The following is a 9,189-nucleotide window of genomic DNA, read 5'->3' on the forward strand; positions in this document are numbered from 1 at the left end:
CCGCGCTCAGCCAAGTCCGAGTTCAGTGGTCTTCACTTCCTGTGAACGCCACCACCTGGGAAGACTACGACATCTTGCGCTCGCGCTTTTCATCAGCCAACATCTGGGAAGACGCCGCATCTCAAGGAGGGGCGCATGTCACGCTTGTAGTTCAGGGCGAGTCGCCTGAACCTGCAGCGGACAGCGAGTGCACGAATGGTGCAGCTACAGGTCAAGTTGGGCCGTAGCTCGAGAGCCCTCTGGGCCAAGCCCATGTAATGCGAGTGAGCCCGTGTGGGGCGTGCGTGTGTGTAAACTACTTAAGCCAGTCATTGCCACTGTGAGGGCTCATGGAAATAAGAAAGTGAATTGAACCTCTCCCCTCTGCTGTCTCCTCTCACCTACCCTCTTCTTCCTCATCCTGACCCCCTTTCCTAATCTACCTTAGCCGGGCATTACAGGATTCTCCACAACAAGATCAGGAACACCGTCTTCATTCTTGGCGAACAGTAGCACATATCTTTATTTTTGTCAGTAGACATATCTAGCTTATTCAATTGAATCATTAAATCTGCTGACTATGAAAGCTCGTGGAGAAGATACATTGCTCAACACAGTAGGACAAGTTCATATGTACTAGCTGTACTTCAGATTTAACATACATTGGCGTCACAAAGAGAACTCAGTATCCCTACTCGAAAGTCTCATTCCTTTGATCTCCCAGCAGAATTATTTTGAGCTAATATCATCATTGTGGTTTACCTGATTTGGCAAAGTATCAAAATGATTATAACTGAATGTATTCACTAAAGATGTCGATTTTTTTGAACAAGTAGCATGAAAACCTAATCACCAATATTACAAGGATGTCCATTGGAACAATGTGAATTGATTTGGAGCCTTTTGGATAACTAACATCAGACTATGTAGGCATGTTTGAAGACAAAATAAAAAGGTTTACCACCATTTTTCATCAGAAAAAGGAAGAACTGAATATGCAAATAAGTAATCAGAACATACCATGTTGCATGGCCTTGCAAGCCAGTTCCTCCATGTTTCTCCAATAGAAGGTTAACGACACCTACTTGTACAGTCACGCGTTCTGCAACCTATGCATAGTATAGCATATTAAACTCACTTGTATTTGAAATTTTGTAAGGGTATATTGCTTCAATGAATTTCGATGTAATGAAACAGTTGTATAATTATAAAAATTACTATTACTGAAATAAAAGGTGCAGACAAAGCAGAAACACAAACCCAAGAATGATTAAATTTAGCTATGCTGAAAAACATGTACTATCTTGATGAATTTAAAGTATAATCATCATTTCAATAGAGGCAGCTCTGACCGACGGCCTTGAGATAATTTTTTCCAATATGTACATAAATTAATGAACAACAAGTGCAATGAAGACAACCTTATCAACATATCCATATCCAGTGCTTGTAGTTGGTGTGACGATGCGAGCGACGGCGGCGGCCATGCCCGAGTAATGGGTCCGCAAACAGTTGTAACTATTCACAGCCAGATATGAAATGGTTATGAATTCGGAACTTCAAGGCTACAAGCCTACAACCCACGGAGAGCTAGCTATTCAAGCAGCAAAGAAAAACATTAGAGAAGATCAAAGGAGTGGACCTGATATTTTTTTTTAATGCGTCCTCCAGATATTACCAATGCTGGGTGGCGTCGTCTTCCCCTCCAAGACTCTAAATTTTTTTAGGTAGTCCTCAAGAACCTGCGAAGGAATAAACTATGTGCGTCATCCATATATACCCAAATGATCTCAGCATGCCATCAATGCGTAACATCAACTTAAAAGTCTTAGGCCACAGGATTAAATACACTCACGGTCAGAACAATACAAAATGGTTGCCATAAGAAAAGCCAAATATTTCAGAACTTTCATGCTTACTTGTCCAGTCCTTCAAGAGCAGTAAGAGCAACTCAACATTAGGCACATATAAGTACCATTTCAGTCTATTTCACAATTTAACTCACATGAAATGTTAATCACAAACCAAACACCAGCACATCATATCACCTCAGAACCATATTAGTAACCCAGTTAGCACCACTGGACTAAATCATCAACATGACATACAAGATGCGGGTGAGCATTTTATGTGCTAACGTAGATAAACCTAAACCTTCTGGAGGAGAATGGCGAATTGATCAAAGGATCTCGGTGTCGCTGCAGAGCACAAAAGTAGGAACTCTGCACTCTTGCATATTACCCAATGATCTCTTTCTTGCCAGATCTAGCACCATCCAGCCCATCCTCCTTTAGCATTCGAAGCAATCCCATCACCCGAAACTGCCGTAGAAGAGCAGCCTATTTCTAACTACAGTGCTATGTGTACAATTATTTTCTCATACATAAAGACAAGCCCACAAAAACTATAATATTAGTCAATGGGTTGTGTTTGGAGAACCATAATGATCAGATCTAGAAAAACATTTTCACACCGGTATTTGGATACAACGTGTGCAACAGACATAGCCGGATGTTGAGAACGAAGATCTAATACCAAACAACATACCTCATAGGTCGGCCACCGCGGCAGGCTCCCGCTTGAGGTGGTCCATGGCTACGGCCAGGAGCCCGCTGCAACCGAGGCTGAGCACATCGGCATCGATGGGGATGACGTGGTCAAGCGTCACTGAGCGCGCCACCTTCCCCGTGTCCGCCTCCTTTCCCAACGACCTCGGCCAGCCATCGAACCAAACCGCGCCGCCACAATCGAGCCATGCCGTGACGCCATCCACGAGACTGATGTACTCATGCCAGAAGTGATGTGATCAGCTATTCAGGTAATGCAAGAGGTTTCACCATTTCAAAAATGCATCACTTTAGGAGAAGTTCATCAATAATTTTGCCGCAGTACAAGGGAGCAATGGTTGCTCAGTTGACCTAATTCAGATTCTGTCCAGCTGCCCTAATCAGATAAAATCTCCTATGGTGATAGTTCCATAGAGATCATTTTTACACTGCCGGTTTGCTTTACCCTAAAATGGAAATAACTTCTCATTAGTAAGATTACAAAATCATTTCTTAGGAAATAGTCTAAATCTAGGAAACTGGTGAAAAATTATAGATCGACATAATATGGTTTGGGTGTCTTGTAATTACGGCCATACCAAAATACATATATCAATTATCATCCGTGTGTTAGAATCACTATAGTGACACAAAACATTAGTAACACAGAGATACACGGACATCATCATGTATACAATAGCAAAACAATTGACCAGTTTGAAATACAAAGCCTCGTCAAAATTTACCTATGAATCTGCAATGTTCTCTACTATATCAGTACAAGGAAATCCTGCATTTAGAAGAAGATATATGACCTCATATTTGAGGTAGGTACCAATTCAACAACTGACTTTGTAGCTAAAACAATGAAATAGGAGTCAGTGACCAACAAGAAGTAACTCATGTTTCTATGAAACTACCAAGAAACTGCAAAACAACCTCATCGACCCTCTCAACTGGCCAAAGACAACTTCTTTCTCCCACCCGATGTCTCATCTCCCTGTAGCGTCAGGCACAAGCCTGTGACACACAAGGGTATGGCCTGCTTGACAGGAGGAGTGCTGCCACCGCCATTAGGGCTTCGCAACGTGAAGTGAGGCCATGTTTGGGAGAGAGTATCAAAGGAAACAAATAGATTGATCTGCTACCTGATACATACTTGATATCTGAATCCGTAATGTAGTTATGGATATAAGACATGCTACGGTGATTGTATAGGTATGCCTGTTTACATCTTTACTCTTCAAGGCATTTAACTAAACAAAAAAAACTGGAGTCGTGTGTACCCGATTTCCAGATTCAACACCTACTTGATCCACCAAAAGTAATTTTTTGGGGGTAATATACCAGCAATGCAATTTGCCTGCTACAACGAAACAACAAAATCACTATAACAAAATGCATTAGCAATCTTCCATGTGTATGTGTGGCTGGTGATCTGAGTGAAGAAATAGAGAAAAAAATCACACTGAAATAGTCAGACTTGACATGTCAACTGGAGACAACTTGAATTATCAGATGTTATGGCACCAGGGTAAATTTTCCTTAATAGGCAAATGGCACTGGATAGCACCAAACTTTACTTTACACATGTATCAATGTCATAAGCAGCACAACTAAAACAATCAAGTAATGACACCGCAAATTTGTCTGCTACAAATGCATATCACATCCAACTATATAGATCCATACGCACAGATCCCATTAGGATTGTACATGGATTAGAAATTGAAACCCTATGGGTAAGGAGTGTCAGGAGGGGGTCAACTGAAACCCCACAGGTATCAATTCCACTTGGTAAATCAAACCCCAAGATAAGAACATGGCCGTAAGTTCTAAAGTTTGTGATAACATAAGAGCTAAGCACCCATTGATAGTACCCCCCTAATCAGGTGTCATGGCCCCTTCACTAATTAATAGCATGTCATGAGAAGCAAGTTGAGTTGGTGAACAACAGAAATTGATTGAGGACAGTAGTAATGACAAAACCATTAGCAGCAGCAATCAACAATAGGAACGACCGGCAGTACAGGGAGTAGGGACGGAGTACCTTGCTGCATTTAGATACCTTTCTGCCTGACGGAAGAAGAGCAGCAGTAACAACGACCTGTAGAGATGCTGGTCATGGCGAACACGGTGGTGGAGTGGTGGAGCGGGGCCATGGGGAGCTGCAACGACGACCAAGGCCAGGTGCTCCAGGCGGCAGCCAGGGGGTGGGGCTGTGGGGAGGAGGCAAAGATGACCTAGGACAAGCGCTCGGGGCGACAGCGAGTGCACCTGCAGCTCATCTTCCTTCCATCCCGCGACGCAAACTTCGATCCACCGCTCCGGCCTCAACTCCTCCGCTGAATCACCCCAGTTGCGTCCTCTCCTCCTCTTTGAGGAAGATGGGGAAACGAGGTAAGAGAGGGGAGAGGGGGTGGCGTGCCCACCTAGGATCCTGGGAGAGGGAAGGGGAGATGGGACTGCAGCGGCCGGCGAACCAGTGGCACCTCCGACGGCGGCAGCCCTAGCCGCCTGGAAAGAGCGAGGGAGAGGGGAACTTTCGTGGGATGAGAAGCAAGCGCTCTTTTCTCTATCTCTCTTAATTCCACGCTTTTCACTGCGACGGTAAAATCTTTGACGTGGCATAGGCTAGCGTCCGACCCTTCCGCGACTCTTAAAGGGCTTAATTGCAGAAGGCTACATATATGGAGTGTGCTTGCCAATTGCGCTTGCGACGCCTCTCCTCCCCCTATTAAGAGGAAATTGCTGCAAGGTGCACATACAAGACGCCTCGATAGGCGACCCGAACATGCCTTACGAAGCTCAGCTGGTACTTGGCGGCGGCGACCTTGAACACATGAAGCGGTTCTTTCTAGACGTCGGGCGCGTCTCCGTGTTGGGCGGCTGGGTGGTCGTCACCTATGTTAGATAATAACGAGATAAAAGAGACACGAGAGAACACAGATTTTTACGTGGAAACTCTTGCGAGAGAAAACCACAGACGCACGAAGGCGCAATCACTATGAGGAGGAGTATTACAAGCACGAGACGACATGCTGTCTGAGGTGCGACTACATATGGGGTATATATGAGGGGCAACACATAGGAGTCCTTGTATGACAAGTAAATGAGTTGTACTTGTACGCGTCGGTACCAACGCAAAAGGCCCACACCGTATGTACTACGTCTAGTCCAATACGGTACTAGAATTTGGATCACAATTTAACAATCTCCACCTTGAGCCAAATTCCCTCCAGTAGTCGAAGAAAGTGAATAACTCCATCCAAATTAGCTTAAACACCTTGTGCATCAAAGTCCATAGGACTAGTGAGAAATACCAACTAAGCCTGAGCAAAGCTCAAACTTATTGGTCGAAACTGGCTTTGTCATCATATCAGCTGGATTATCATGAGTACTTATCTTGCATACCGTCAAATCGCCTTTAGCAACAACATCTCAAATATAATGAAATCTGACATCAATGTGCTTTGTCCTCTCATGATACATTGGATTCTTTGTAAGATATATAGCACTTTGACTGTCACTAAATATGGTAGGGTAAGATGAGTCTCCACAAAGCTCAGTGTACAAACCTCTCAATCAGATAGCTTCTTTGGATGCCTCAGAAATAGCCATATACTCGACATCAGTAATGGAACAAGCCACAATAGACTGCAAAGTTGCTCTCCAACTCACAGCACAACCACCAATGGTGAAAACATAACCTGTGAGTGATCTTCTCTTATCCAAATCACCAGCAAAATCAGAATCAACAAAACCAACAAGTCCATCTCTAGTTTTCCCAAACTGTAAATAAGCATTAGAAGTACCTCGCAGGTATCTGAAAATCCACTGAACTGCTTTCCAATGTTCCTTTCCAAGATTAGCCATGTATCTACTGACAACACTCAATGCATATGATAAATCCGGACGAGAACAAACCATGGCATACATAAGTGAACCAACTGCACTTGAATAGGGAACTCTAGGCATGTACTCAATATCGGCATCTGACTTAGGACATAAAGCTGATGATAATTTGAAGTGTGCAGCTAACGGAGTACTTACTGGCTTGGCATTATGCATATTAAAACGACGAAGAACTTTATCAATATATCCCTTCTGACTTAGATATACTTTTCCAAACGGTCTATCTCTGGATATTTCCATGCCAAGTATTTTCTTTGCTGCACCCAAATCCTTCATCTCAAATTCATTACTCAATTGCTTCTTTAGTTCATTAATATCTGACATACTCTTTGCAGCAATAAGCATATCATCAACATAAAGGAGCAAATAAATAGTTGAACCTTTGACAGTTTTCAAATAAACACAACTATCATAATTAGACCTTTTGAAACGTTGAGAGAGCATAAAGGTGTCAAATCTCTTGTACCACCGTCTAGGGGATTGCTTCAATCCATAAAGAGATTTCTTTAACTTACAGATAAGCTTTTCTTTTCCAGGAATAACAAAACCTTCAGGTTGTTCCATATAAATATCCTCTTCTAATTCTCCATGTAAAAATGCAGTTTTAACATCCAATTGTTCAATCTCAAGATCATGCATGGCAACAATACTAAGTAAAGTGCGAATAGAGCTATGCTTCACAACAGGAGAAAAGACTTGATTATAGTCAATACCTGGAATCTGACTATAACCTTTAGCAACTAACCTTGCTTTATATCTTGTCTCATCATTAGGAGAAACACCTTCTTTCCTCTTGAAAACCCACTTGCAACGAATAGGTTTCTTCTCTCTAGGAAATTTTACTAAATCCCAAGTGCCATTCTTTTCAAGTGATTCCATCTCATCATGCATAGCGGTCATCCACTTATTACTATCACTAGAAATAATAACCTCGGAATATGAAGAAGGCTCAGCATTACCTTCAATTTCTTCTGCAACAGATAAAGCAAAAGAAACAATATTGCACTCTTCAATTAACATGTCAGGTTTATTACTACCCCGTCTAACTCTGTCACGGGCAAGATTCCAACTGGGTGGAACAATAGGCTGATTTGGAGTGGGAGTGACATGATCATCATTAACGACGGGTTCATCATGTGCATCAACAATTTCATTACGAGATGTATCACCTGAATCAATAACATGCTCCACCTGAACAGTAGGCTGCTGAATAGGAGGCTGCTGTTCACTCTCAACAGGAACATTAGTAGATGAAACATCATGTAACATAGCAGATTCATTAAAGATAACATTTCTGCTAATAACAACCTTCTGGGTTTCAGGATTCCATAATTTAAAACCTTTAACACCAGACTTATAACCAAGAAAGATGCACTTAATAGCCCTAGGCTCCAATTTTCCATTATCAACATGAGCATAAGCAGTGCAACCAAAAACTCTCAATTGTGAATAATCAGCAGGTGAACCAGACCATACCTCAATTGGAGTTTTCTTATTAAGAGCAATAGATGGTGAACGGTTAATGAGATAACAAGCAGTGGAAGCGGCCTCAGCCCAAAAATGCCTATGCAAACCTGCATTGGACAACATGCAACGGGCTCTGGAAATAATGGTCCTGTTCATGCGCTCAGCAACACTGTTTTGTTGAGGAGTATAAGGAACGGTGTAATGTCTGACAATGCCTTCAGACTTGCAATAATTCTTAAATTGCTTAGAACAAAATTCCATACCATTATCAGTGTGAAGTATTTTTACCTTCTTTTCAGTTTGTCTCTCAATCATAATCTTCCACTCCTTAAAAGCTGAGAATGCTTCATATTTATGCTTCAAGAAATAAGGCCATACTTTTCTCGAATAATCATCAATTATAGTCAGCATGTAACTAGCACCACCTAGTGACTTTCTGCGAGATGGTCCCCATAAATCAGAATGAACATAATCAAGAATACCTTTAGTTGTATGAACCGAAGTGTTGAACTTCACCCTCTTGTGTTTGCTGAAGATACAATGCTCACAAAATTTCAATTTACCAGGTTCATATCCATCAAGAAGACTTCTCTTATTTAACTCTGCTAAACCAAGTTCACTCATATGTCCAAGACGCATATGCCAAAGGTTAGCAGCGTCACAATCAGAATCCTTTGAAACAACTAGAGTAGCGTTACCTGAAACTGTAGAACCTCGAAGGTAATAAAGACCATTGGTCGAACTTAAGTCACCTTTCATCACAACAAGGGAACCTTTGGTGACTTTCAAAACACTATCTCCACCTGAATACTTGTATCCCTTTGCATCAAGGGCACTCACAGAAATAAGATTTCTCTTCATCTTCGGAATATACCGAACATCTATCAAAGTTCTGATTATGCCATCAAACATCTTGATTCGAATAGAACCTATGCCTTCAATCTTGCATGGTGAATTATCAAAACCCAAAATGGAACCAGCAGTAGTAGTGGAATCAAAAGTATTAAACCAATCTCTATGTGGACACATATGAAAAGTACATGCAGTATCAAGTACCCACTCATCATTGGTCTCAGCACATCCAACAATAACGACAAGAGCATCATCAGAACTATCATCACGAGCAACGTTAGGAGAATTTTCACCTGGTTTGTTACCTTTCCTCTTTTCTTTATTCTGCAACTTGAAACACTCTGAGATGACATGCCCGTCCCTCTTGCAATATCTGCAATATTTCTTGTCTCTGGATTGTGACCGCCCCCTGTAGCCATTTTTACTTTTG

At 42.0% G+C, this 9,189-nt stretch overlaps 1 long non-coding RNA gene across 1 annotated transcript; it reads right to left on the reverse strand.

Annotated features, from left to right (window-relative positions):
* Positions 1 to 255: 255 nt before the first annotated feature.
* On the reverse strand, positions 256 to 1,614 carry LOC123147764 (uncharacterized). Its single transcript, XR_006473425.1, has 3 exons — positions 1,401 to 1,614; positions 1,000 to 1,088; positions 256 to 741 (listed from the first exon to the last, which is right to left on the reverse strand). It is a non-coding gene; the product is annotated as an uncharacterized lncRNA (long non-coding RNA).
* Positions 1,615 to 9,189: the final 7,575 nt, after the last annotated feature.

This window comes from Triticum aestivum, chromosome 7A (genome assembly GCF_018294505.1).
Source record: "Triticum aestivum cultivar Chinese Spring chromosome 7A, IWGSC CS RefSeq v2.1, whole genome shotgun sequence".
NCBI classification, from domain to species: domain Eukaryota; kingdom Viridiplantae; phylum Streptophyta; class Magnoliopsida; order Poales; family Poaceae; genus Triticum; species Triticum aestivum.